General features: G+C 40.3%; 1 long non-coding RNA gene and 1 pseudogene across 2 annotated transcripts; one reads left to right on the plus strand and one right to left on the minus strand.

The window, feature by feature from the left end:
• Nucleotides 1–14,309: 14,309 nt before the first annotated feature.
• LOC147850218 (uncharacterized) lies at nt 14,310–23,316 on the plus strand (annotated as a pseudogene). The gene is made up of 9 exons (XR_015531684.1): nt 14,310–14,472; nt 14,618–14,648; nt 15,895–16,043; nt 16,233–16,324; nt 19,313–19,398; nt 19,486–19,662; nt 20,827–20,922; nt 21,104–21,226; nt 23,021–23,316. The product of XR_015531684.1 is annotated as an uncharacterized LOC147850218 (transcript).
• On the minus strand, nt 16,496–16,738 carry LOC147850219 (uncharacterized). Its single transcript, XR_015531685.1, has 2 exons — nt 16,619–16,738; nt 16,496–16,579 (listed from the first exon to the last, which is right to left on the minus strand). It is a non-coding gene; the product is annotated as an uncharacterized LOC147850219 (long non-coding RNA).
• Nucleotides 23,317–23,701: the final 385 nt, after the last annotated feature.

Consider the following 23,701-nt stretch of genomic DNA (forward strand, 5'->3'; position numbering starts at 1 on the left):
GGATTAGTAGTAAACTTTTTGAGGATGTGGAGGTGAGAAGTAAGATAAGGAGTATATGGGAAAATAATCTAGTTGGTTGCGGTGCTTTGGATAATCTTCGAGGAAAGATTATTGAAACTTCAAAGTATTTGCATGAAGAGACTAAAAATAGATTTGAGAGGTCCAAGGAAAGAGAGGTGAGACTAAGAAGATCGATAGCGGCTGCCCAAAGAATGCTTCAGAAAAATCCCAAGTGTCTTTGGTCGAGATCAGGTCTTGAGGCTGCTAAAGAAACACTACAACGACTGATTGTGTCAAGAAATAAGATGGTATTCAGGAGTTCAGCAGCTTGGTGGAGTAGATATGGGGACAAGGTGAACCAACAATTTTTTAAGTTTAAAAAACCAAGCACAAATGGTAACTTCAATCCTAAATTGATCAAGGAGGATGGTTCACTGTCAGAAGATGTATCGGAGATCATGGAGGCAGTCACATCTCACTATAGTGGGCTACTATCAAATAGTTATAGTCTCCCAGCCCAGCCTTCACTGGCAGAATTTGTATTGGAGGGAATGCAACCAAGAATTTCAGAGGTTGCACAAGTTAAGTTGTCAGGGCCACTCTTGGAAGAAGAGGTGTCAGACGCTTTGGCAAGTATATGTAGTACATCTTGTCCAGGCGACGACGGATTATCAAAAGATTTTTATGAAATTTTTTGGGAACTAATTAAGGTTGACCTGATTGCTGGACTAAATGAGGCATGGGATGATGGGTACCTCCCTGAACAGTTTAAAGAGGGACTAATATTTCTAATTCCTAAGGTAAAGGGTATAGTTACGGATGTGAGGCAATGGAGACCGATTACGCTACTCAACACAATCTATAAGATTTTTGCTAATATGCTGGCCAAGAGGGTCAAACCCCTCATACATGCGCTAATTAGTGTTGGACAAACAGGATTCATGGAAAATAGATGTATAATTGATAATGTGTTGACCTTTTGGGAAGCGATTGCCCTGGCGAAGAAAACCAATCAACATATTGCATGCCTCATGCTTGACTTTGAGAAGGCATATAACAGAGTACAGTGGCCTTTTTTAGACAAAGTCATGGAGCGGTTGGGACTACCCTCAAAATGGAGAGCAGTTGCGTTGGCCCTTTACAAAGGAAGCTTGAGTAGGGTGTTGGTATTAGGGCAACGGGGCCCATCAATGCCATTATGCAAGTCTGTCCGGCAGGGGTGCCCATTGGCCCCCTATCTTTATTTATTTATTTCAGAGGCATTCTCTTTCTTTCTAAATACCTGATGCAGGAATTCGGGGTTTGGTTGTCCCACATGCTTGCAAGGACTTGTTGGACTCCATGTATGCAAATGACACTATGCTCTATTTGCAAGGCAATGATGCCAATTTACAGCAGGCTGAAAAACGGATTGAGTTGTTTTGTGAAGCATCAGGGGGGGAAATTAATTGGAACAAAAGTAGAGGGTTTTGGGTAAGTCCAAACTCCAGGCCGCATTGGCAACCTAATGTTGTTTTTCAATGGGTTCCTAATGGAAGGGAGGTTAAGTATTTGGGCTTTTTGGTGGGAGTAGAGATTCAGAAAAACCAGCAGCTTGAGCAAGTGAAAGACAAAATTAGAAAAAAGCTTCGGTTATGGACATCAGTAAAGCTTTCCCTTGCAGGTAGAGTGGTTGTGGTAAACCACATTTTGTTGGCCACCATGTGGCACTCGTTGGCATGTTGGATGTTAGATAAAGATTGCATCAAAAATATTAAGGCAATGGTGAGAGGGTTCCTTTGGTCAGGTAGAGACCATGAGACAGCGTCAGCTAAAGTGGCCTAGAGTTGTTTGATCAAGGAAAAAAGTCAAGGTGGACTTGGGCTGGTGGATCCGGTTCACCAAAGTAAGGCTTTACTTGGTAAGCTCTGTCGAATACATGTGTATAATGGACGTATTCACACTATCCCGTTTTGGTACATTTATGTAATTAGCATAAAGGGTAGTTGCCCTAAGTCGGTCACTATATATAGTGACCTTGTAACCTTTTTGTAAGGTTGGATGTTGTATTATTACTTTGGGAAATAGAAAGTCGTTTTTTAAGTCTCTCTCTCTCTCTCTCTCTCTCTCTGTGCAACTATCTCAGAAACTGTCATACGCAGGTATTCAGCACGAATCGAATGCTTCTTGATCTTCCGCATTGACGACATTGTCTCCAACATCTGGTATCAGAGCCTGCACAGTAGTCGGTCCTTCAATCCGCTGTCGGCCGTCGTCTCAGCATTCGGTTTCCTGCGTCATTCGAAGAAGAGAGAAGAAGAAGAAAAACCAGGTTTGCATCTCATCGCGTTAGATCATCTTAGCTTGGAGTAAGCCAGCAGGTTGTACTCCGTTCCTTGTGATCGTAACCGCTCGAGGTGAAATCCCCTTGTGAAACTTTGACACGATCGTGCTCCATTCGGTTAAACGGCATCCGAAGAGGTCATCAAACGCCGCTCGTTGTAACCACTCGGTGCAGATCGGTCTCAAGACAACAACCCCAAATTCGTGCTTCATCTGGCTGATCGACATTCGGGAGGATCAGTTGGATCCGTCTCTCTTGTTGCTGCAGTCAACCGAAGCAGAATCGGTCCAGATAATCGGTTTCAATAATCGGTATTCGGCATATATATCCGAAGCGAACCGGGCTCACTCCGACTCGGCAACATTCGGGAAGACCAGTCGGTTCTGTCCCTCAAGCTACCGGAGTCAATTCGAGCAAGTTCCGAAGCCGAACCGAATCGGATTCAAATCCGACTAGAGCGATTTCGGGTGAGCCAACCGGCCGCACTCCAACAAGGTTCGTAGTCAACTCCGAACCGAGCTTCGTCAACCGAAACCGAATTTGATGGCATCAACATCCGGCTCGTCAGAAATGAGTCTACGAAAGTTCGATGGATCGAACTTCAACTTCTGGAAGGAGCAAATGCAGGACTATCTCATAGTCAAGGGGCAAATCGATCCCATCGAAAATGAAGAACCTCCAGAAGGATACAAACCAATTGAGTGGCAGAAGCTGGACAGAATTGTCCGCGCCACGATTCGGATGCACCTATCGGAATCGGTATATTTTACGGTGCAATCGTGTACGACAGCATTCGAACTGTGGAAAACACTGTCGGACACTTACGAAAAGAAGGTCGCCGCAACGAAGATGTTTCTGATCCGGCGCCTCTACAACTTGCGGATGAAAGAATCCGATTCGGTTCAAGCACACCTCAATGAGTACGAAAGCATAAGCTCCCAAATCTCGTCACAGGGGACGGCAATCGAGGATGAACTCAGAGCAATGATACTCATGAGCAGCCTTCCCTCATCATGGGAAACCTTCGTTACAACCGTGTGCAACGCGTCAACCACGGCTGTCAAATACTCCGAAGTCACGAGCGCAATCCTGACCGAAGCAGCTCGGAGAAAGTCTTTCGCCAAAGACTCAACAGACGACGCTTACGTAGTACAAGGTTCGACAGACCGATCGAACATACGAGGAAGAGATTCCTCACGGCCGCCGAACAATCAGTGAAGACGGAGCCAGTCACGGGATAACCAAATCTGCAACTATTGCAAGAAACCCGGACACATCAAAGCCGACTGCCGCGCACTCAAGAACAAGAACAACAAGAAGAGTGGCCGGCATGAGGAGATCAATTACGTCAGCTTCTCAGCTGATGTACTACCGGACGACCCGAATATACTATCAATCGAAAATCCAGTCGGATCAGAAGTTCTACTCACGACTGAAGAATCGAGCACATGGCTCTTAGATTCGGGTGCGTCATTTCACGTGACTCCTCATCGATCCCAATTTCGGCAATATACGATCCGTCACTCCGACTCAGTTCGGGTCGGCAACTCACAACACTGTGACATCATCGGAATTGGCACAGTAGAGCTCAACCTTGCAGGTGGCTCTACACTTGTACTCCACAATGTCCGACATGTACCCGAGCTCTCAAGGCCATTGATCTCAGTCGGACAACTAGATGAAGACGGCATTCGTGCCGGTTTCTCTTCGGGAGGGTGGACACTCCACAGGGGGAACCTCCTGCTTGCTAGAGGACCCAAGATACACTCCCTGTATCCGTTACATGTTACGCTCAGAGAGGGTAACCTGTTTTTGGTGGATATTCCTGTGTCATCACTATGGCACCGAAGATTAGGACACCTCAGCAAGGCCGGCATCACGCACCTATCTAGAGCCGGATACATCCCCAAACTCTCCTTCTCCGACCATCAATTCTGCGAGCATTGCCAGTATGGCAAACAAGCAGCCGCATCACACCCGACATCAGCACCAAGAGAAACGAGACCTCTCGATTTGGTCCACTCGGACGTCTGTGGCCCAATGCCGCATCAGTCTCTCGGCGGTGCCTCTTACTTCGTCACATTTATTGACGATTCGACTCGAAAGGTGTGGGCTTATCCAATTCGCACCAAAGATCGGGTCTTCTCGATCTTCACCGATTGGCTCGCTATGGTAGAAAATCAAACCGACCGAAAGCTGAAATGCTTTCGGACAGACAATGGGGGAGAGTTTAAATCCGAAGAATTCGTCAAATTCTGCCGACAACGCGGCATCCGACGTGAATTTACGGCACCACACAGTCCGGAGCAAAACGGGATTGCCGAACGCATGAATCGGACAATCCAAGAACGGACAGTTTCCATGCTCCAACACTCCGGACTGTCGGATGGCTTCTGGGCAGAGGCTCTACTCACGGCAGTACACATAATCAATATGTCGCCAAGTAGACCTCTAGGACTTCAAATTCCTCAGGAACTATGGATCGGCAGTAAGCCGAATTACGACAAGCTGAGGATCTTCGGATGCGAGGCGTACGCCCTTATTCCGAAAGATGATCGCCGAAAACTTGCACCTCGGTCCAGGAAATGCATTTTCCTTGGATATGGATCCGACGGCGAAATGGGATACCGACTCTGGGACCCCGAACGCAGACAAATCGTTCGAAGTTCGGACGTTGTGTTCAACGAGTCGGCTATGAATCCATCAGTCGAAAAACCGACCGAAGTCCGAAGGGTAACATTTTCCGATGTGCCGACCCTTCAAGAAGGCCCCGCTCTCAACACACGGTCAGCTTCACGGGTAGCTGAACCTTACACTACCGACTCGGACAACTCCGACTCGGCACAGCAGAACAATCCGCTTTCGGACCATCCGACCACGATACCCGATGCGACCAGTCCAATCATGCCTCGACGATCCGAGAGACTGTCGCAACCTCCGGAGAGGTATTCTCCTGGAATTTTCTTCACCGACGCCGGCGAACCGACGTCTTACGAAGAAGCATCGACATATGTCGATTCAGCCACCTGGCATCTGGCGATGGAGTCGGAAATGCACTCCATTCGGGCAAACAAGACTTGGGAGCTGGTCGAATTACCTAGGAACCGACGTGCTCTTCCTTGCAAGTGGGTTTATCGACTAAAAGAGACGTCTGATTCGACCACCCCAAAGTACAAGGCCAGACTAGTTGCGAAGGGCTTCCGACAAGAATACGGCGTCGACTTCGACGAGATTTTTTCACCAGTGGTGAAAATGACAACCCTTCGTTTCCTACTCGGCGTAGTGGCAGCCGACAACTTGGAGCTGATTCAGCTAGATGTCAAAACAGCATTCCTCCATGGTGATCTTGACGAGGAAATTTATATGGAGCAGCCAAAAGGCTTCGTGGCAACTGGCCAAGAACATCTAGTCTGCCGACTCAGGAAGAGTCTATACGGCCTCAAACAGGCACCGCGACAATGGTACAAGAAGTTCGACGACTTCATCCAATCGATCGGCTTCTCCAAAAGCGATGAGGACCATTGTCTTTTCACCAACACAGCTCACGATGGATCACCCATCTTCCTCATCATCTACGTGGACGACATGCTAATTTCCGGACGCCACGCGGGCGAACTTGCCGATCTCATTCGGCAACTGCGGTTGAAGTTTGCCATGAAGGACCTCGGTCCGGCACGACACATCCTTGGCATGAAGATTAGTCGGCATCGCGATAAACGACATCTTTTTTTGTCTCAGACCGACTATATCCGACGTGTCTTAGAACGCTTCAACATGCAATCAGCCAAATCTGCTTCAACCCCGCTCCCCATGAATCTTCGGCTCTCTCAGCGAGACTGCCCGACATCCGATCCGGAGGGGGAAGATATGAAGTCGGTACCGTATGCACCGGCAGTCGGCTCCCTTATGTACCTGATGGTCGCGACATGGCCTGATATCTCTCATGCCGTAGGAGTCGTTAGCAGATTTATGCACAATCCTGGCCGATCGCATTGGAACGCAGTCAAGCATGTATTCAGATATCTGGCTGGCACAAAAGACCACGGCATTCTCTTCGGTCCGAACCGAACCTCAGGCGTAGTCGGTTACACCGACTCGGACTTCGCCGGCTGTGTAGACAGTCGGAAATCAACAACCGGATACTGCTTCAAATTCGGCAATGGAGCAATCTCGTGGAAGTCGAAACTTCAGGAGTGCACAGCGACCTCAACGACCGAAGCAGAATATGTAGTTGCGTCCGACGCAGCAAAAGAAGCTTTGTGGCTCGGTCGGCTGGCGCACACGTTTCGACAAGTCGACCATGACTCGGCTCCAGTTGTCTACAACGACAGTCAAGGTGCTGTTGCCTTGTCGAAAAATCCGGTTCACCACAACGCCTCCAAACATATCGACGTTCGATATCACTTCGTTCGGGACTGCGTCATTTCAGGAAAAATCGGTCTAGAGAAAATATCCACAACCGACAATGTCGCAGATGGAATGACCAAGTGTCTTTCGGCAGACCGTTTTCGGTCTCTTCGGCATCAGATGGGCGTAACGACAAACCAGTCCGGTTAGAGCCGGACACAGCACAGGATGGTTTCGGACAACCGACATCAGTTCCTTAATGATCGGCTTCAACTGTTCCGACCCGACCAGTTCGGTCTTCTGCCTTCGGACCCTGCCGACTCGAACAAAGCTGATATGTCCGAGAACCTAAGTCTATACCTATAATCTTAGATAACCCATGTATACGCCCATTACGGGGGAGTGTCGAATACATGTGTATAATGGACGTATTCACACTATCCCGTTTTGGTACATTTATGTAATTAGCATAAAGGGTAGTTGCCCTAAGTCGGTCACTATATATAGTGACCTTGTAACCTTTTTGTAAGGTTGGATGTTGTATTATTACTTTGGGAAATAGAAAGTCGTTTTTTAAGTCTCTCTCTCTCTCTCTCTCTCTCTCTCTGTGCAACTATCTCAGAAACTGTCATACGCAGGTATTCAGCACGAATCGAATGCTTCTTGATCTTCCGCATTGACGACATTGTCTCCAACAAGCTCTTGGTGCGAAGTCTCCAACCTGGACCAGAATTGTGGAAATTGCTTCTTAGAGACAGAGCTAAACTCTGGTGTCCGAGGAATGGCGACCCTTGGACGGCAAAGACGTGGTGGCTGTTTAGTCCAGGCCTAACGTTGAAAGAACCTACTAGCATGGAGGATAGGGTGGCCCGCTCCATAATGAGGGCATGGTCAAGTTTAAGAGAGGGGCTTGTCTTAATGCAGCCAAAAACGATGGAGGAACAACTCCGTCAACCTCTATTTTGGAACCCCAGGATTCGAAGTGATGACGGTATGATGCTTGGTCAAAAAAAATACTTGCCATGGGGGAAAATGGTAGAGTACAATGTTAGTTCAGTAAGAGACTGGGAGGAGTTCAAAAGGAGAAGAAGGGAGGGACTGGTTGGTAGCCCTAGATTTACTGGTAGGCTGGAAAAGATTACCCATTTGATAGATAAGGCTGTTGATGGTCTAGCTAGGATGAATGAAGAAGAGGGGGTCTGGTTTGGGTGGTTTGTGGGTGAGGACGATGCACAAGTTATCCGAGGCAGGTGCCCATCTAATGAGTATCGGTGGTGGGGCAACCTAAGTGCTTTGGCAAAAAATGGCCAGTGGTTGGCAGTACGAGTGGCAATGCTAGAAGGTAAGAAGTGGCAAGTAAACCTGGACCCTGGGAAGCTGCAATCTGATTGTAAGCTTTGGATAGTTGACAACAAGCCCATATGTGATCTGGATTGGGATCCACTAGAGGTGTGGTGGCAGAAACCGGGAACAGACAAACTTGAACGGTTTTTCGAGTACACTACCAAGCTAGGAAGGCAAATCATTGGATCTAAATTGATGGGTGCCCTAACTCGCAATAGCTAGAAGGATAAAGGCATTTCTGATGGCTGGTTGAAGTCATTTTGGAGGAGGCTATGGGCGTTCGATATGCCAAAAAAAATAAAGCTTTGGTTGTGGCTTCTTAGTCACAAAGTTGTACCAGTGGGGGAGTGGCTTAGGTGTCGTGGTGGTGAGGCTGGATGCAAAATTTGTGGTCACCCTTTGGAATCAATTCCTCATTGTTTTTGGAATTGTAACGAGGCTATTAACATTTGGGGTAGAAGTCTTCGGATAGTGGCAGCATGCGGCGTGAATGGGAGAGTTGTATGGGGGTCCGTACAGGGGCTGAAGTTAACAGGGGAAGGTTGGGTTGAACAGTTAAACCCTCACGGACATGGATTTATAGTGCAAGGTGGCAAGGTGTTTCAACGGGCTGGAGTTCGACCTGGCACTAACTCAGAACTTTTTGAAGAGATATGGAGGATGGTGGCTTGTTTATCGGTCGGGCACATTTGGACCAACCGTTGTAAGTTTTGTTTTTCAACAACAAAAGATCCCTAGTGGTGAGGTATTAATAAATATCTGGTTTGAGTTGGTCTCTTGGCTGCGGGGACGATACGACTCGATTAAGGGGGAATCTGATGCAGCTGAAAGATCTCGATCAAAGTTCTTGCTGAAATGGGGTAATTCTCCTATGGTCGGCAGATCATCATCAGGGCCTCAATGGCACTACCAAGCACCCCGATGGTTGTTTCCCCCAATAGTTTCCAACAACGTCTAGGTGTTGTAAATTTGTATAGTTATGGTACAAATAACTAGGTTATTAGAGTTGTTTGGATACGTTTGTTGAAAATGAGGTGGGGACTATGTCCGCTTTGGTGGGAAGGCCAGAGTGAGGGCTGTTGAGAGGAATTTTGAGAGTTCTATGATGTAATTTTGTTTGCTAACTAATGCGAAGCAGTATTTTTTTGGGAAAAAAAAAACACACACATACACACAATTATATAAATAAATGTGTGTGAAAACACTACTTACAACGGGTGTCATAATGAAGTATGGACACCGCTACCCATACAAATGTGTATGAAAAATACTACTTACAATGGGTACCACGATTGAGTAAGGAAACCACTACCCGTATAAATGTGTGTGAAAACACTACTTACAATGGATGTCACAATGGAGTATGGACACCACTATACTGGTAGTAGAACATGTTGAATTACCAATTGGCAATAGGCGAAACAAACACTCCACTGAGGAAATAATTCAAGGGGTGCAAAGTTCAAGTCTCAACAAACACATAAAGAACATATTCTCTCTCTTCTTATTTTTTTGTAATTAGCTTACCCTAGTGGTAAGCTAGGGTAAGTCGATAACACTACAAGCACTATGTCTTGGGTTCGAAACCCAATTTCCTCACTTCTCTATTATGTACTTCATATATATCTCTATTTCCCTAGATGCCACTATGGAATGTAAGGGTTGAACCCATGACCACCTAGTCTCCATTGGGCAACCTTACCAACTGAGCTACATCCATCTAGGCAGATATATATTCTCTCTCTCTCTCTCTCCAATATGAAAAGGAGAGCAAAAATTATACTACCTACAAGATGATGTCCCCCCATCAATTGATCCTAATCCAACAACTCCATGGGTGATTCCTCATCAAAAAAGGTGTGAGGATTCACCACTAGGTTTATTTCCAATTGATTCGCAAATAATCAAACAACCATAATACAAGTCTGAGATGAAACCATAGCTATAGCAAGAAGCCAAAGATACAAAATTTCCAATAACACACAACGAACAAGGCGTCTTTAACACTTTTTTCCATTGTGCAAGGTACGAGAATGACAACAAATCTTTGATTTCTAGATCGTAATACTCTTATACAAACTTAGAAACATCTAAAAATCAACACTTTATAGGAAAGGAATTGTTCACACTTGCATAGTTGGAGGCCTTAAGGATCTCTAACTTTGGCCATCTAGTGATGTGTGTACACACTAGAAGGCCATAGAACGTAAAATAAGATGTAAAATAGGAACAATAAATATTCATCAAGGTATTTGTAGCACCTAAATAGGATGATGATGGTTGTTAGTCAATTGGCCATTATTTATGTGTTCAAAGGGTGCAGGATGTCACAAGAGAGAACAAAGAATGCATCATAGCATAAAATTAGCAATCGGCAATGGTTCAATTTGAACCAAACCAAACCTTGAAACCACAACTTAACAACTTAATGGTTTGGTTCAGGTTTAGGTTTTAGTAAGCAGTTTGGTTTCAATTTGGTTTGAGCCATTATCAGCTTAACGGTTTTCATTTTGATGGTTTAAAAAATATATGTTTTTGGATCATTTTAAGCCTAATTTTGATATATTCAAATTTTCACATTTTAATTTTAAAATTGTATAATTTTCAATATTCAATCTTTCAAATTTTAAGATTCCTAACTTGAAAACTGAAACTGAACCACGAAACCACGGGTCTAACAATTTAAAGGTTTGAAAATATCTAAAACCGTTCCATTTGAGCTTGATTTTAATGGTTTATGGTTCGGTTTAAGTTTCAAAAATTTAAAACCGTTTTGAGTTTCACACTCTTGAATCGAACCGAACCGTTGCCGATTGTTAAGTAAAATATTTATATATCTAATATTTATCTTCTTCCATACATTTTGCATAGTGTCATGTTATTCTAAAGATTGTTTATTTAGATATATTAATTATTGTCATGGTAGTATGTTGTACTACAAATTGGCCTATACTTGTTTAATTAACACATTGTCAAACTAGTTGAACATCATAGTTAATTCCCCATTTAGGATTCGGCGAAACACAAGCATCAAAGTGAGAGGTATAAGCAAGAGGTTGAGCATAGGCTTTCGGGTAGAACGCCACTTCAAGATTCCTTCTAGTGAAGAATAATAAATCCCATACAACATTTGGAGATGGGACAATACAAAGCACAACAAGTGAGCATACATAGTTGAAACTTATGCCATCAACCTGATAAAGGCCAAAAACACTACTATGAACACTCAAAATAAGATGGTGATGTCAATCTTGAATTTAGGGGCATGTGGTGGTTGAATATAAGGGGACAAGGAGAGTCTAGACTCTAGATCAATGAAATGCATGGGATTTTTCTTAAAAAGAATACACTCAACAACAATGCCTAATTTCATGCATATACCTTATATCGAATAGGTTTTCATTGAATTATATGAGACAATGAATTCTATGTATGGCTGATGAAGTTCATGATGGCCTAATAATGTGTTGTTGTTTTTTGTTGCATAATGAGTGTTGAAAGAGATGGGTGTATAGTGCAATCTAAAGTTGGAATTGTAAGAGGGCCCCACATTAATATTCAAATGTAAATAACCTAGTCCTCATGTGTTGAGAACATGGTTTTTGCATTTATAAATTCAATAGTAGGATTTCGTCAATCTTTGGAGAACAAACCTCATGGCAGATCATAAATGGTAAATGGACAACAAATGCAAGCATGATTGTAAACAAAATAATAGGACAAACGATAATGCAATGTGTCGAGGATCCATAGACACAACGTTTTATATTTTAGAGTAAAAAAGATCAATGTGGTTTGTGATACCTCCTACATACATTTTTTAGGGTTGAGCCCATATAATAGTATTCATGTTCGCATTACAAAGGTAGCAACATTGTTGAATCCACATGGTGTGAAATATACCATTGTTGAACAATAACAACTAGAAAACAAGATGATAAACTTCTAGTCACATTCTTGAAATAACTATCATCCCATCAATTCCCATGCATTAACAATGTTAATGCCCTTGTTTTTATGGATATCAAAGCCAATCATATAATAGAATCCACAATATGTGACCCTCTAAATGTGGTTGGAATTAAGATAACATATAGTATAATTAAAGTTAAACCATTGTTATGCTTACTTTCATGAGCTTTCATGAGATGCCTTCATTACTCTTACTTATTCGAATCATGTATGTGAGAGAATGAATGTGACTATGTTGCCAAAATATTTACAAAGATATTCACGCTTAAGATCTATAGTAATTCATGATAGATAGATAAAGCGAGAGCTAACGGTCATGCATTTGATGCTTACATTCCATGGTGGCATCTAGTATATTAGGAATGTGTGTGCGTGTGTGTGGAGGTTCTAATCATAAAGAGTTGTGGACGTGATGCACATGCCTTGTGTTGGTAATCAACTTGCTTTCTACTAGAGAAAGTTTCATTGAGAAAGAATTCACGAAAAAACAACCCAATTATGTGATCAATCTCTGTCGTCATGCATTCAACCACCACATTCTTAAGTGGTGCAACTACTGATTTTTTAATCAAAAGGCATGGGTTGGTGAAAATGTGCATTGTCACTAAATATAACTATGGTATGAAAAGAAAGATACTTTAGTTTACGACTAAATGACACTTAATAACTCAATCAATCCCTTATTAAACTTTATTACAACTAGAGGATCAGGCTTGTGCTAGCCGCCAATGATTGTCACTAGTTTATAGCTCTAGATACATACTTACATTAAGTAGAAAGTAAGAGAGTCTTAATTCTTGAACTCGACTGGGGGGTGAGCCCCCAACTTATATACTTGTATAGCCTTTTTGAAAGAATCTCTCCTAACTAATGGGAAAGTGGCTCTTTTTTTGGAAAAAAAATAGAGGTTTCCAATCATATATGTATGTGTATTAACACCTTGAAAATATTGATTATGTTATACCTTAAAATTTCAACCTATTGCTTAAAGCCATTCGGCCTTCATCATTAGATGTCTGATGAAAGTGTCATGTGGTGCACATTCTTGCTTCCACTCCCTTTTGCCAACGATTACCCCAAATTACCTTTTCTGCACACCCTGATAAATCATATATTTGGTTTCGTTTAGTCATAGTGCATGTTGTGGCATTGTGACCAAGGGGTTGTGAGATTGTTAGTACGAGAGTAGTTTGATATGTACGCTCGCTCATGTGTGCATGATTATATAATGTCTAATAGGAGGATACAATGAGCAGACAAAAACCATTGTGAATTGCTATTAGCCAATCTGATGGATTGGGTCAACTTGCGATATGTATGACATTGTATGCACAAGAGTTTATTGTGCATAAGGATGGCCATGTATTCTCACCCACGGTGGAGAAATCGAACGAAATTTGTTTTATGTGAGGTTGAATTAAGAGTCGAGTTATATTGCTCCATGTACGAACTGACAATAATTATGATAATGTTCTTGGCGTTGTCCGTGGTGTTACATTAGAGAATTCTTGGTTCCCTCCATGGTCGAGGCAATCTCATTATAACAGACTTCCTCGTCTCACAACTTGCGTGCGGTCCTCCAATCAAGGTGGAAGTCGAGATGGCCGTGTCAACTATTTGGAGATCGTGAACTCATTCACAAGTCTGACACGCAAACGTGGGACGTGGTTTACGAGAGAACCGATAGGGGGGACTAGCAAAGATGTGTGAAAAAGTTACCAATGACGTTGTGTTCTCAATTACCCCACCCAAAATGGGGGTACGACTCACGAGGGTGAGCTAAAAAAGCAATAGGAGAAAAAGGTTTTCGAACGTTAGGTACTATCCTCCCCAAGCCCCAACATGAAACGATCACGTGGGGCGCAAGAGACCATATCCACCTGCAAATGGAAAAACACTAGGAGATGTACATAAGTTCAAGCATGGTGGTGGTGGTGGTGGTGGGGCACACGAAACCAAGCCATACCGTCTTCCTGCCAGAGCGGGGGGTTCTCGAGGATAGCGTGAGGTGTCCGGGTCCAATGCACACATGACACGAGAGAGAGAGAGAGAGAGAGAGAGAGAGAGGGTTTCCCTCGCTTCTTCAAAACATGGCTCAGGTGCCACGTCACCCATCGTGTTGTGGACGAAGAAGAGGTCCACGTGGCACCTCCGTCCGCTCCACGTCATCCTCCCAAGTCTAAACCGCCCACTCTTGAAACTCAGAGGCACGAGAGAGAGAGAGAGAGAGAGAGAGAAGACAGAGAGAGATCAGACAGGGACACGAGGAAAATATGTACATAGAGACTATATACTCATAGAGAGACGGAAGAAAACCAGCGTCAAAGCAATAAGCACACGAAATTAAGCAGCCCGCGTCGTTGCCTCTGGATGAGGATCAGAACCTGAACCTGAACCTGAATCTGAATCTGAATCTGAATCTGAATCTGTTCTCTCCTCATTTCTTCTCCTGTATTTCCTACCAAAATGGTTCAGATCACAGAATTGTATCCTTCGTCTTTTCTCTCTTCACTGCATCTGATTTATATGCCCTAATTTGTTTTCAGTTTCCTTTCTTTTTTGTTTTGTTACATATTTTCTCCTGTTGTAGAGTAAGGGATCTCTCCTTAACTCCGAAAAATCACTGGACAGCCGAGTGGTTATGCCCTTGTCATTATCCGAGGTATTCCTTTCTTACTTATCTCTTGTTTTTATTGGTAAATGTTTTTTTTATGTTTATCCTTTGCCATCAAATCCATGTTTAAATATTGTTTCTTTGTATTTTGAATATTGTTTAAATATTGTTTATTCTTTGCCATCAAATCCATGTTTAAATATTGTTTCTTTGTTTTTATTGGTTTCCTCTTAATCTTCTGTTACTTGCATGTTATGGTTTTTTTGTTACTACCTATTGCTGTTGAATCCAAGGCTAAATCTTGAAATTTTAATTTTTTTTTTTTGCATTCTTGAATAATTCAAAACCTTTTTTCTTCAGTCCATTTTCTTTTATTTGTTTAGTTTTTGGATTAAGTCCTTGTTAAATCTTGTTTAATTATTTATTCTTTTTCTCGGTTTATTATTCTCATTTTATGCTAATTTGATATATTGTTTTTCTTCCTGTTCATCTCTTTTATCTTCTCATTTAATGGTGTTTTTTTTTCTCTTCTACAGTTGACGGATTGTTTTTATTAAATTGAAATTTGAATTTATAGCTCACATGAATGCTATGAAAAGAAAATTCTGAGTTTACTCTTTTCATTTTAGTATTAATTCTGGTTTCTTAATCCTATCTTTTGGTACTACTAATGCTCGAAAATACTTATAAATTAAAAATGTTAAGGAGAGACCTGAAAAGGCAAGTCTATCCTTATCACATCCAAAATGATATATGCTAATAGTGATTTTTTTAAAATTGTATAGCTTCATTGAAGCTGTTTATGTTCAGCCATTAAAGCATTAAACAAATTCTCCCCAAATGAGCATCAATTCATATTGATCAAATTACTCCATATGGGAACATTGATTTAATTGTGTCCAATTAAACATCAACGAAGCATTCATTATTGAAATTTGAATTTCAATGGAACATTTAATATATTGAATTAGGGAATCAGGTTACTCCTAATATATATACATACATACACACATACACACACATGTATGTATGTATATATATGTCTATATATATATATATAATATGATCTATAGATGGATTGGGTATGATAAAGCCATCGATAAGAACCAATAGGTATATTAAAGTATGATGTCTGTTGACAATTTTGTTTTATTTTCTTAATACTTTCATACAGTATTGATCTCAAGGATAACATTTCTCTCTTTGTTTTTTTCTTTTCTTTTTTTCCAAGTGCTTCTAATGATTTTTTGTTAGACTTGATCTAATAATGATCTCCATTGACTTGATGGAACAGTATGGACTGGCACAAATGTATATGGTGACAAAGATGCAGAGAGAGAACACTGGTGATGGTGAGGGAGTGGAAGTACTGATAAACAAGCCTTTCAAGAATGATGAGTTTGGGGATGGTCAATACACTTTGAAAATCTATCATTTGGAAAGGCACAAACCATTCCATTCCATTAGAAAGTGTTTATTGTTTGTTTACTCTCTTTGATGTATTAATATAAATTATTGGAATGGTTTCACTAGGTATCATAGGAAGTTTTCTAGAGACATCAATATACCATTCTTTCTTTCTTTGTATGTTGATCCTTTTGCTTATCTACTTTTGTTCGTTGTTAATTGCAGTAAGTTTCCGTCGTGGATAACTGCCCTAGCTCCACCGAATTGTCTGAAAATTGAGGAAGAGTGTTGGAATGCCTATCCGAAATGCAAAGCAGGTATCACCATTGTTGCATTCTCACTCATCTTTTCTAATGCCTAATAATGTATATTTGATCAATGGTTTGGCTATAAACACCTCTGGATAATGTGTAGTTTTCTAATTAATTTTTTGCAAATTAGCGAGAAAGGGTATTGTATATCCTTTTCTGAAATGAATAGATAAAGAATATTGGAAGAATTTCATATTATTGACTACAAAATGCTGAATTGACCCATGAGACCAAAGGATTGTCTCTTATGAAATGCCAAAACTGAGGTGTCTTCAGTATGACCCTTCTGAAATGCCAAACTTGAGGTGTCTTCAGTATGTCCCTCATTGGATATTCTAGACCACAAGCATGACCTCCATCTCCTATGATGGGCAATGGTGGCGTTTACCTTTTTAAGATAGTGAGGTTGCAGACGATGTCCCTGAGGTGATGGCCATTTCGTGCGAGAGAGTGCTGTGGCTCTTTCAAGGGAAACTCTTCTATGGTGTAGCAAGAAGAGTCCCAGATATCTCTGGTTCCTGATGTCTATGTATTCTTGTTGGGATCCAAAGCCAAAAGTACAAATTTCCGATAATACACAACCACCAAGGTGTCAAAACACTCTTTTTCTCTTGTGCAAGCTATAGGAATGTCATCCAAAATCTCGGATGGCTAGATTCTAATACTGGTATACAAACTAAGGATCATCTAAAAAAGTCAACACTCTATAGGAAAGGATTGTGAGTACAATATCCTAAGATGTATGTTCACACTTGTATAGTTGGAGGCCTTAAGGATCTCTAATTGTTGGCCATCTAGGGGGTGTGTACACACTAGGAGGCCATAGAACATAAAATAAGATGTAAGATAGGAACAATAAATGTTCATCAAGGTATTTGTAGTACCTAAATAGAATGACAATGGTTGTTAGTCAATTGGCCAATATTTATGTGTTAAAAGTTTAATGGGTGGATAAGGACATGCCAAAACATTTATAAAATTTTCCTAAAGGGTGCGTAATGTATCAAGAGAGAACAAAGAATGCATCATAGTGTAATTTATTGATAATCTTATATTTATCTTCTTCCATACGCTTTGTATACTGTCATGCTATTCTAAAGATTGCTTATTATGATATATGTATTCTTTCTGGTGTCGTGAAACTGAGGTTTCATGATATCAAAACAATGTTAAAAATATTGGGAAAGACATTTTCCATCTGGAGCTTGTGACAAGGAATGTGTATGATTTATAGATCGTGAATCATACTTCAGAAGCCCAAGGCTCCAGAAGTATCTTGATGCTAGCTTCAAGATTTTTTAGGAAAAAAATATAATTATATCGAAAGGGAAAGTTCGAAATAAAATAAAACCATTTTGTAATTTTTCTTAATTTTGAAATTATTAAAGAAAAAACGCAACCACCCCTACATGAGGCGGTTTGTAAACCGCCTCAAGGAGGGTGGCAGGGCAGTTGAACCCCGTATAAAAGCCACTCCCATGGTGGCTAAAGGGGAGGGGGAGAAGAGGACGAAGAGAGGAAAGCGAGGAAAGAAGCTCGCACGAAGAGAAGGTGCAGGATGCAGAGGTCGCTCAAGAAGATGGTGGCCTGCGTAATCCAAGACAAATGCCAAGTGAAGAAGATTGGTGAAGTGATTTCTCTCAAACACCTCTTCCCAAATAAAGGTCGTGAGTTCAAGTCCTGCCAAAACAACTTCTTTATGGTAAACAAGTTTTGCAGAATAAAAATAGTAAATATAAAGACAAAGAAAGTTAAATCAATAGAGAAAGAAAAGAGTTGACGTGGTTGATTTGATAAGCGTTACTTCCAAGAGGGGAGAGGCTAAATTTGAGTCTTGTCAAATAACTTTTGGCAAACAAATATTGCAAGTGGGTTTTTACAAATACAATTCTTTTTGCGACAACGTTGCGTCTATCTTGCCTTCTCACCTTCTTGTCATCGCAACATCTGCACGATCATCCCTGAGTCACAGAACCCCGGCGGTTGCGACACACAACCACAATCTTTATGACACTGTAGTATCTCGTACCCCAAATTGGCCTATACTTGTTGCTAATTAATGTTAATTTCAAACTGCTTGAGCATCATAATTAATTTTCACTCCCCCTGTGATCAATGGTAAATTTTATGCGATATAGGTGAGTCTACATCCTACAGTCGGGACCTGGTTAAGCAAAATCATCAAAAGAGGAATAAGTAAGAGGTTGAGCATGGGCCTTCAGGTAGAACACTGCTTGAAGAACCCTCCCGGTGAATCATAGTAAATCCCTTGAGTAGATAGTCTTGTCTTACAGTTGTTGTTTATACAACATTTGGGGATGGGAGTATATAAAGCAGCAAACTAGCATATACATAGCTGAATCTCAAGGCATCAACCCGATAAGGGCCAAAAATACTACTATTGTCACTCAAAATAATAAGATGGTGACACTCAATCTCGACTTTAGGGACATGTGATGTTTGGATATAAGAGAACAAGGAGAGTCTAGATCTATAAAATGGAAAACACGGAGAGGAATTTTCTCTGGGATGACAGACTTATTTAAAGAATACTTAAAAAGATATTTCTCAAGGAAACTTTTGTATGTACTATATTACTACATGTATAGACATATTAAGATGTTACATATAATTATGTGTTACATATTAAGATGTTCCCTAACATGGGCCAATCCAAAATGGAGAGGTCTCCAAAGTGAAAAAGTCACATTCAGTACAAGGTGATAAGGTCCTTGATTTTTTAGTACAAGTGTGATGAGGCAGTGATCTAATTGGATATGGCATACAACCAAATAGAATTCTAATAGAGAGCTTAAAAAAAGTACTTCCTTTAATGAACTATATAATTAAATATATCATTCTAAAAAGAGAGCTAATAAATGTTTTTTTTGACATTGAATGACATGTCTCGTGGATTATCCAGTGTTAAAGGTACTTTTATAGTTTTATCTCCAGGATATATTTGTCTTTTGTGGTATTTTATTCAAACTGAAGTGTCGTAAATTCAGTGTACATATTTTACTAGATTCAAGATTACTATTGACACGGTGCATGTTGCCGACAATGGGATCTCACCAAATGTGAGTATATAGTTTCTGATATCTCTACAAGTCACTTAATCACCTTCCGTTTTTGAGATTATGATGCTGTCAAACTTGAATCATTAGGTGCACAATTTGGATGATCGATCACTAGCTTTGCGGAAAGTGGAAAAGTTGGATATAGCTTCTCCATCTTCTTCTTATGACTATTGGAACTACATGATAGCTGGAGGATCCTTGACTGACCTATCTTCATTTTGGTCCAGAAAGGCTGAACGAGGGCCTTTATTACCAAATTGGCAGGTGAGAAATCAATATTTGTTTGAATGCAACATGGGGTGACCTTTGTCATTGGGTGTGTTGGATCAAGTTTCTTAATAAGCAATATTTTCTTCATGTAATTTTGATGTTCTTTTGTCTTCTTGCCTGGTTTTCTAATATAGTATTATAGCTCATAAATGTGTGATCCTATAATCCTATTGCGTACAAGCATACTAACATTTTACTTCAGACAGAACCATCTTTGAACTTTGTGCGTTCCTTAATTTGGGCCTGTAAATATATTGCTGTTAAGAATGTGATTTATTACTTTTCCTTAATGTGGTTCCCTAAAAGTTTAATGCAGCGAAGAGAGTGTCAACGCAACCCCTTTGAGCATTCCAAACTTCTAGCTGAGAATTCATTAGTATTCCAAACTACCATCTTGAGAAGGTTTCTGTGTGAGACAACTCTTCACGCTATGTGAAGCAGAAATAATTTTTGCAAAGGGATTTCGAACCCTAGGACAAGTACTTGTCCTCTACCAGTTGAGCAAATTTATATGCCCTTGAGAGCTTACAAGCTCAATTAAATGTTCTTATCAACTTCTAGTACGCTAACTGAAGCAGAAATCATTTTTATGAAGGGATATCGAATCCTAGGACAAGTACTTGTCCTCTGCCAGTTGAGTAAATTTATGTGCCCTTGAGAGCTTTAGAAGCTCAATTAAATTTGCATAAGGAAACGGCCTCTATGATGTGTAACATTCCATATCCTAATCATCCATAACAACTGAATGACACAATTTTGTTCTTGTATGTATGGGTCTTTCTGTGCTTTCCTGCATACACATGTTGAGCGAAGTATCATTTTTCCTAACAAGAAGGATCAACAGTGAGATAATCTCATAATGTAATGCTTTGATTGTGGGGTAGGTCTCTCACATGGTCTTTTGTAATGAGGTTGCCTTCTGGAGGGCCAAGTTGAAAAGTCTTATCTCGCTGTCCTATCATTTACTGTGAAAGTGCTACATCCTTTCAGAATAGGGTGTGTGCTTGAGATATCTCTACATACTCTTCTGGATCAGAAGTCCAAGATGCTTTACAAAGGACTCCTCAAACATTCTCTTTCTATATATCAATATATTTTGTGAGCAGTAGAATTCAGAATTTTGGTTTTTTCCTTCTAAAAGCATGTTTGCCTTTGTAGGAAACATGTAGTCCAGTAATGACCGCGTACAAACTAGTTACAGTTGATGCCCAATATTGGGGGTTCGGTTATCGGATGGAGCAAGCTTTGCTTGGGGTAATGTATTCTTGATCTCTTAAATCACACATTAATTTCCTTGCCGTGGTACCAGATAAGGTATAATCACACTTTTTTTGGCCTTGTAACCATACCAAAGAAAGATGTGAGTATGCTTATGTTTCATTCAGTAGTGTTTCAATCAAATGTGTATTTAATGTAATGGGTAAAAACTTTCCAGGCTGAGAGAGCACTCTTCTTGGAGAGCCATAAGCGATGTTTTTTATGGATAGATGAATGGTTTGATCTTAAAGAAGAAGATATAAAACGTTTGGAAGCTGAAAATGACGCACTTCTAAAAAAGGTAAATTTTCAGAATGTTTTCTCTTCTTGGATTTCTACAAGTGTTTTTGTTTTTGCTAGTTTTGTTGAGGAAAATTGCTACAGTGCCTCAAATCTCAAATGATGTGAATGTATAAATTACATATTCAATACTCCTTAAGTCAATCTTGGGAGTTTTTAATCATTGAAATGTAATTGTGATATCTTTTTTATTATCAAATAACACATGTATACATAATATTTAAGTTGGGACTTGATTAATTGGCCTTGAATGATACTTAAAAAGGACACATAATACTTAGAATAACACAATTTGTTTACTGATCAACACCTAGGAAACTGAGTTTGTAAGTTTTTCTCTCCATCAAAGGGCACTCAAAATGAGTTCCACTTCTCCATTTCATCCCATCTATATCCCAGTTAAAGTCGTCACATATTACAAACCCAGCATTCCTAACCATCGTTACAGCTATTTATTATTCGCATATTTTCAAACATTTCATTGTAAGTTAGTACAAAAGCCCCCCGTACACAATATTGTGAATACAATCCCAAATATTTGTCCAGGCAACTGCAGATGAGTGGTTGTAGCTGAAATAAAGAAAGGTGACTATGCCTTCTCCTTGAGCATCCTTCAAACCTATCCTGTATATGCCTTCCCTGTTGATGTACCTATTCAATCTCAAAACGAGCCTCTAATTAATATTTTGAGGTTACAGGAGTAGAATCTATCTGTGTACGATGCCTTTTTGTGGGTCACACATGCATTAAGCTATTCAGCCAGTGGCACATTTCTTTGCATTTGTCAGAATATTTTTGGGCTTTCTGGACAATACATATTGTCTAACAACTGACTGCAATACGGTCAAGCTATGATAGTATATTAAGAGGGGGTGATGAGTGTCACACTAAAGAGAACACCTAGAAGGTAGAGCTTATATGTGTATGCTTTATTCACACATTGAGACTTGGTGCTTCAAAGTATGAATATCTCTTCTTAGGAAGGAGACACATTAAGAAAAAATTTGTACTTAGCTCCCGTAGGTAAAAATTTTGTACTTAGCTCCCATGGGTCAAAATATTGGTCTCTCTATGGACACTAAAAATATCTATCTATCTATCTTATATTCTTGCTGTGTCTCAGAACTGATTGAGAATCATATATGGTTTCTTTCATTGAAAATGTTCTTATAGTGAAGATGGATATATTGACTTTCTGGTTATTTCATCTTATTGCAAGGTTTTTACCTCACATTGAGGTTTACCATCAGTAATATATAGGTCCTATGCATGTGGAAAGGTGCAAAACCTCAATTGAACTGTGTAGACTGAAGGAATAAGGAGCTGAGCTTTGAAAGATGAACACTGTATGTGCACGTTTTTTATAGATATTATATGAGCAATACCTAGTAGATATAATTTTAACCATCAGGATTACATAACTAAGTTTACGGTGTTATTCTGTCATTCTGCTCAGCTCGCTTAAGTATAATCCCTGTGTAGGCATTATCTTCATCTCGAGCCACTTGTTTGATTCCATGGATTTGTTTTTTGTTTTATATTTAAGCGCAAAACTCATCAAATATGCTTTCTTGAAAAGTGTGTTAAGTTTGTTATATGTGATTCTGCTGTGGAAGGATTGTCCACAATTATAGTAAACGTTTTAAGGGTAGACTTTGTGTGTCTATGTTGTTTAGTCAAGAATATCATAAATATGTTATTATTTGTTTATTTTGGCAACTGCCAAATTCTGCTGCATGTTATAATATATGGTTTGTTTATATTTTTCCATCTTGTTTGCCTGTTTTGGCTACAGGTACTCCATAGTAGCTCCAAAAGATCAGAAACACAAGGGAAAGAGAATGGCAGCTAATTCTGTTAGGATGAGGTTGATGATTGCTTTTATTCGTTAAGTAAAATCATGCCTTTCAAAGAAGGGTTGCAAAATCATTGCAATTCTTTGGTCAAGAATGTTGGGAAGGAGCATTATCATTTTTCTTTCCAGCTATACGTGACAATTTTTGCATGCTGTATTGTATCCCAAAATATGACCATTTGATATAACACATTCTATATTGTGTATTATACATGTATCAAATCTGCATTTCACTATTCGATGATCTGATGGAATTGTAATTTTGAACTTTAAACATATGTACAACGCATGTATTTTACTCATTTCAAATAACTTCATCTCCTTATAGTTTGAAACTTCCTTTCAAAGAAGCTTTCAAGGTTAACCCTATCATGTTCAAAGGAGACTGAAACAAAGGTGTCAGAGAAAGAATAGCAACCAACAACCGTGGAAGGTGACAATGCACTTATTTTGATAGTATGCCATTTGTTGCTGTAAATAGTTTTCTTTGGCGCCTTCTTTTGTTTCTGATTGGACGTAAAAGATATATTGTTTTTAGTATTTACCATGCCAACCTTGATTTTTGAATGCCGTACATCTAGATATAACATACATCTTTTAGAATATGGCCTGGAAAGATTA

Source organism: Azolla caroliniana, unplaced genomic scaffold, assembly GCF_043228905.1.
Source record: "Azolla caroliniana isolate FFs.n. ecotype wild unplaced genomic scaffold, voAzoCaro1.0.p SCAF_21, whole genome shotgun sequence".
NCBI lineage: Eukaryota > Viridiplantae > Streptophyta > Polypodiopsida > Salviniales > Salviniaceae > Azolla > Azolla caroliniana.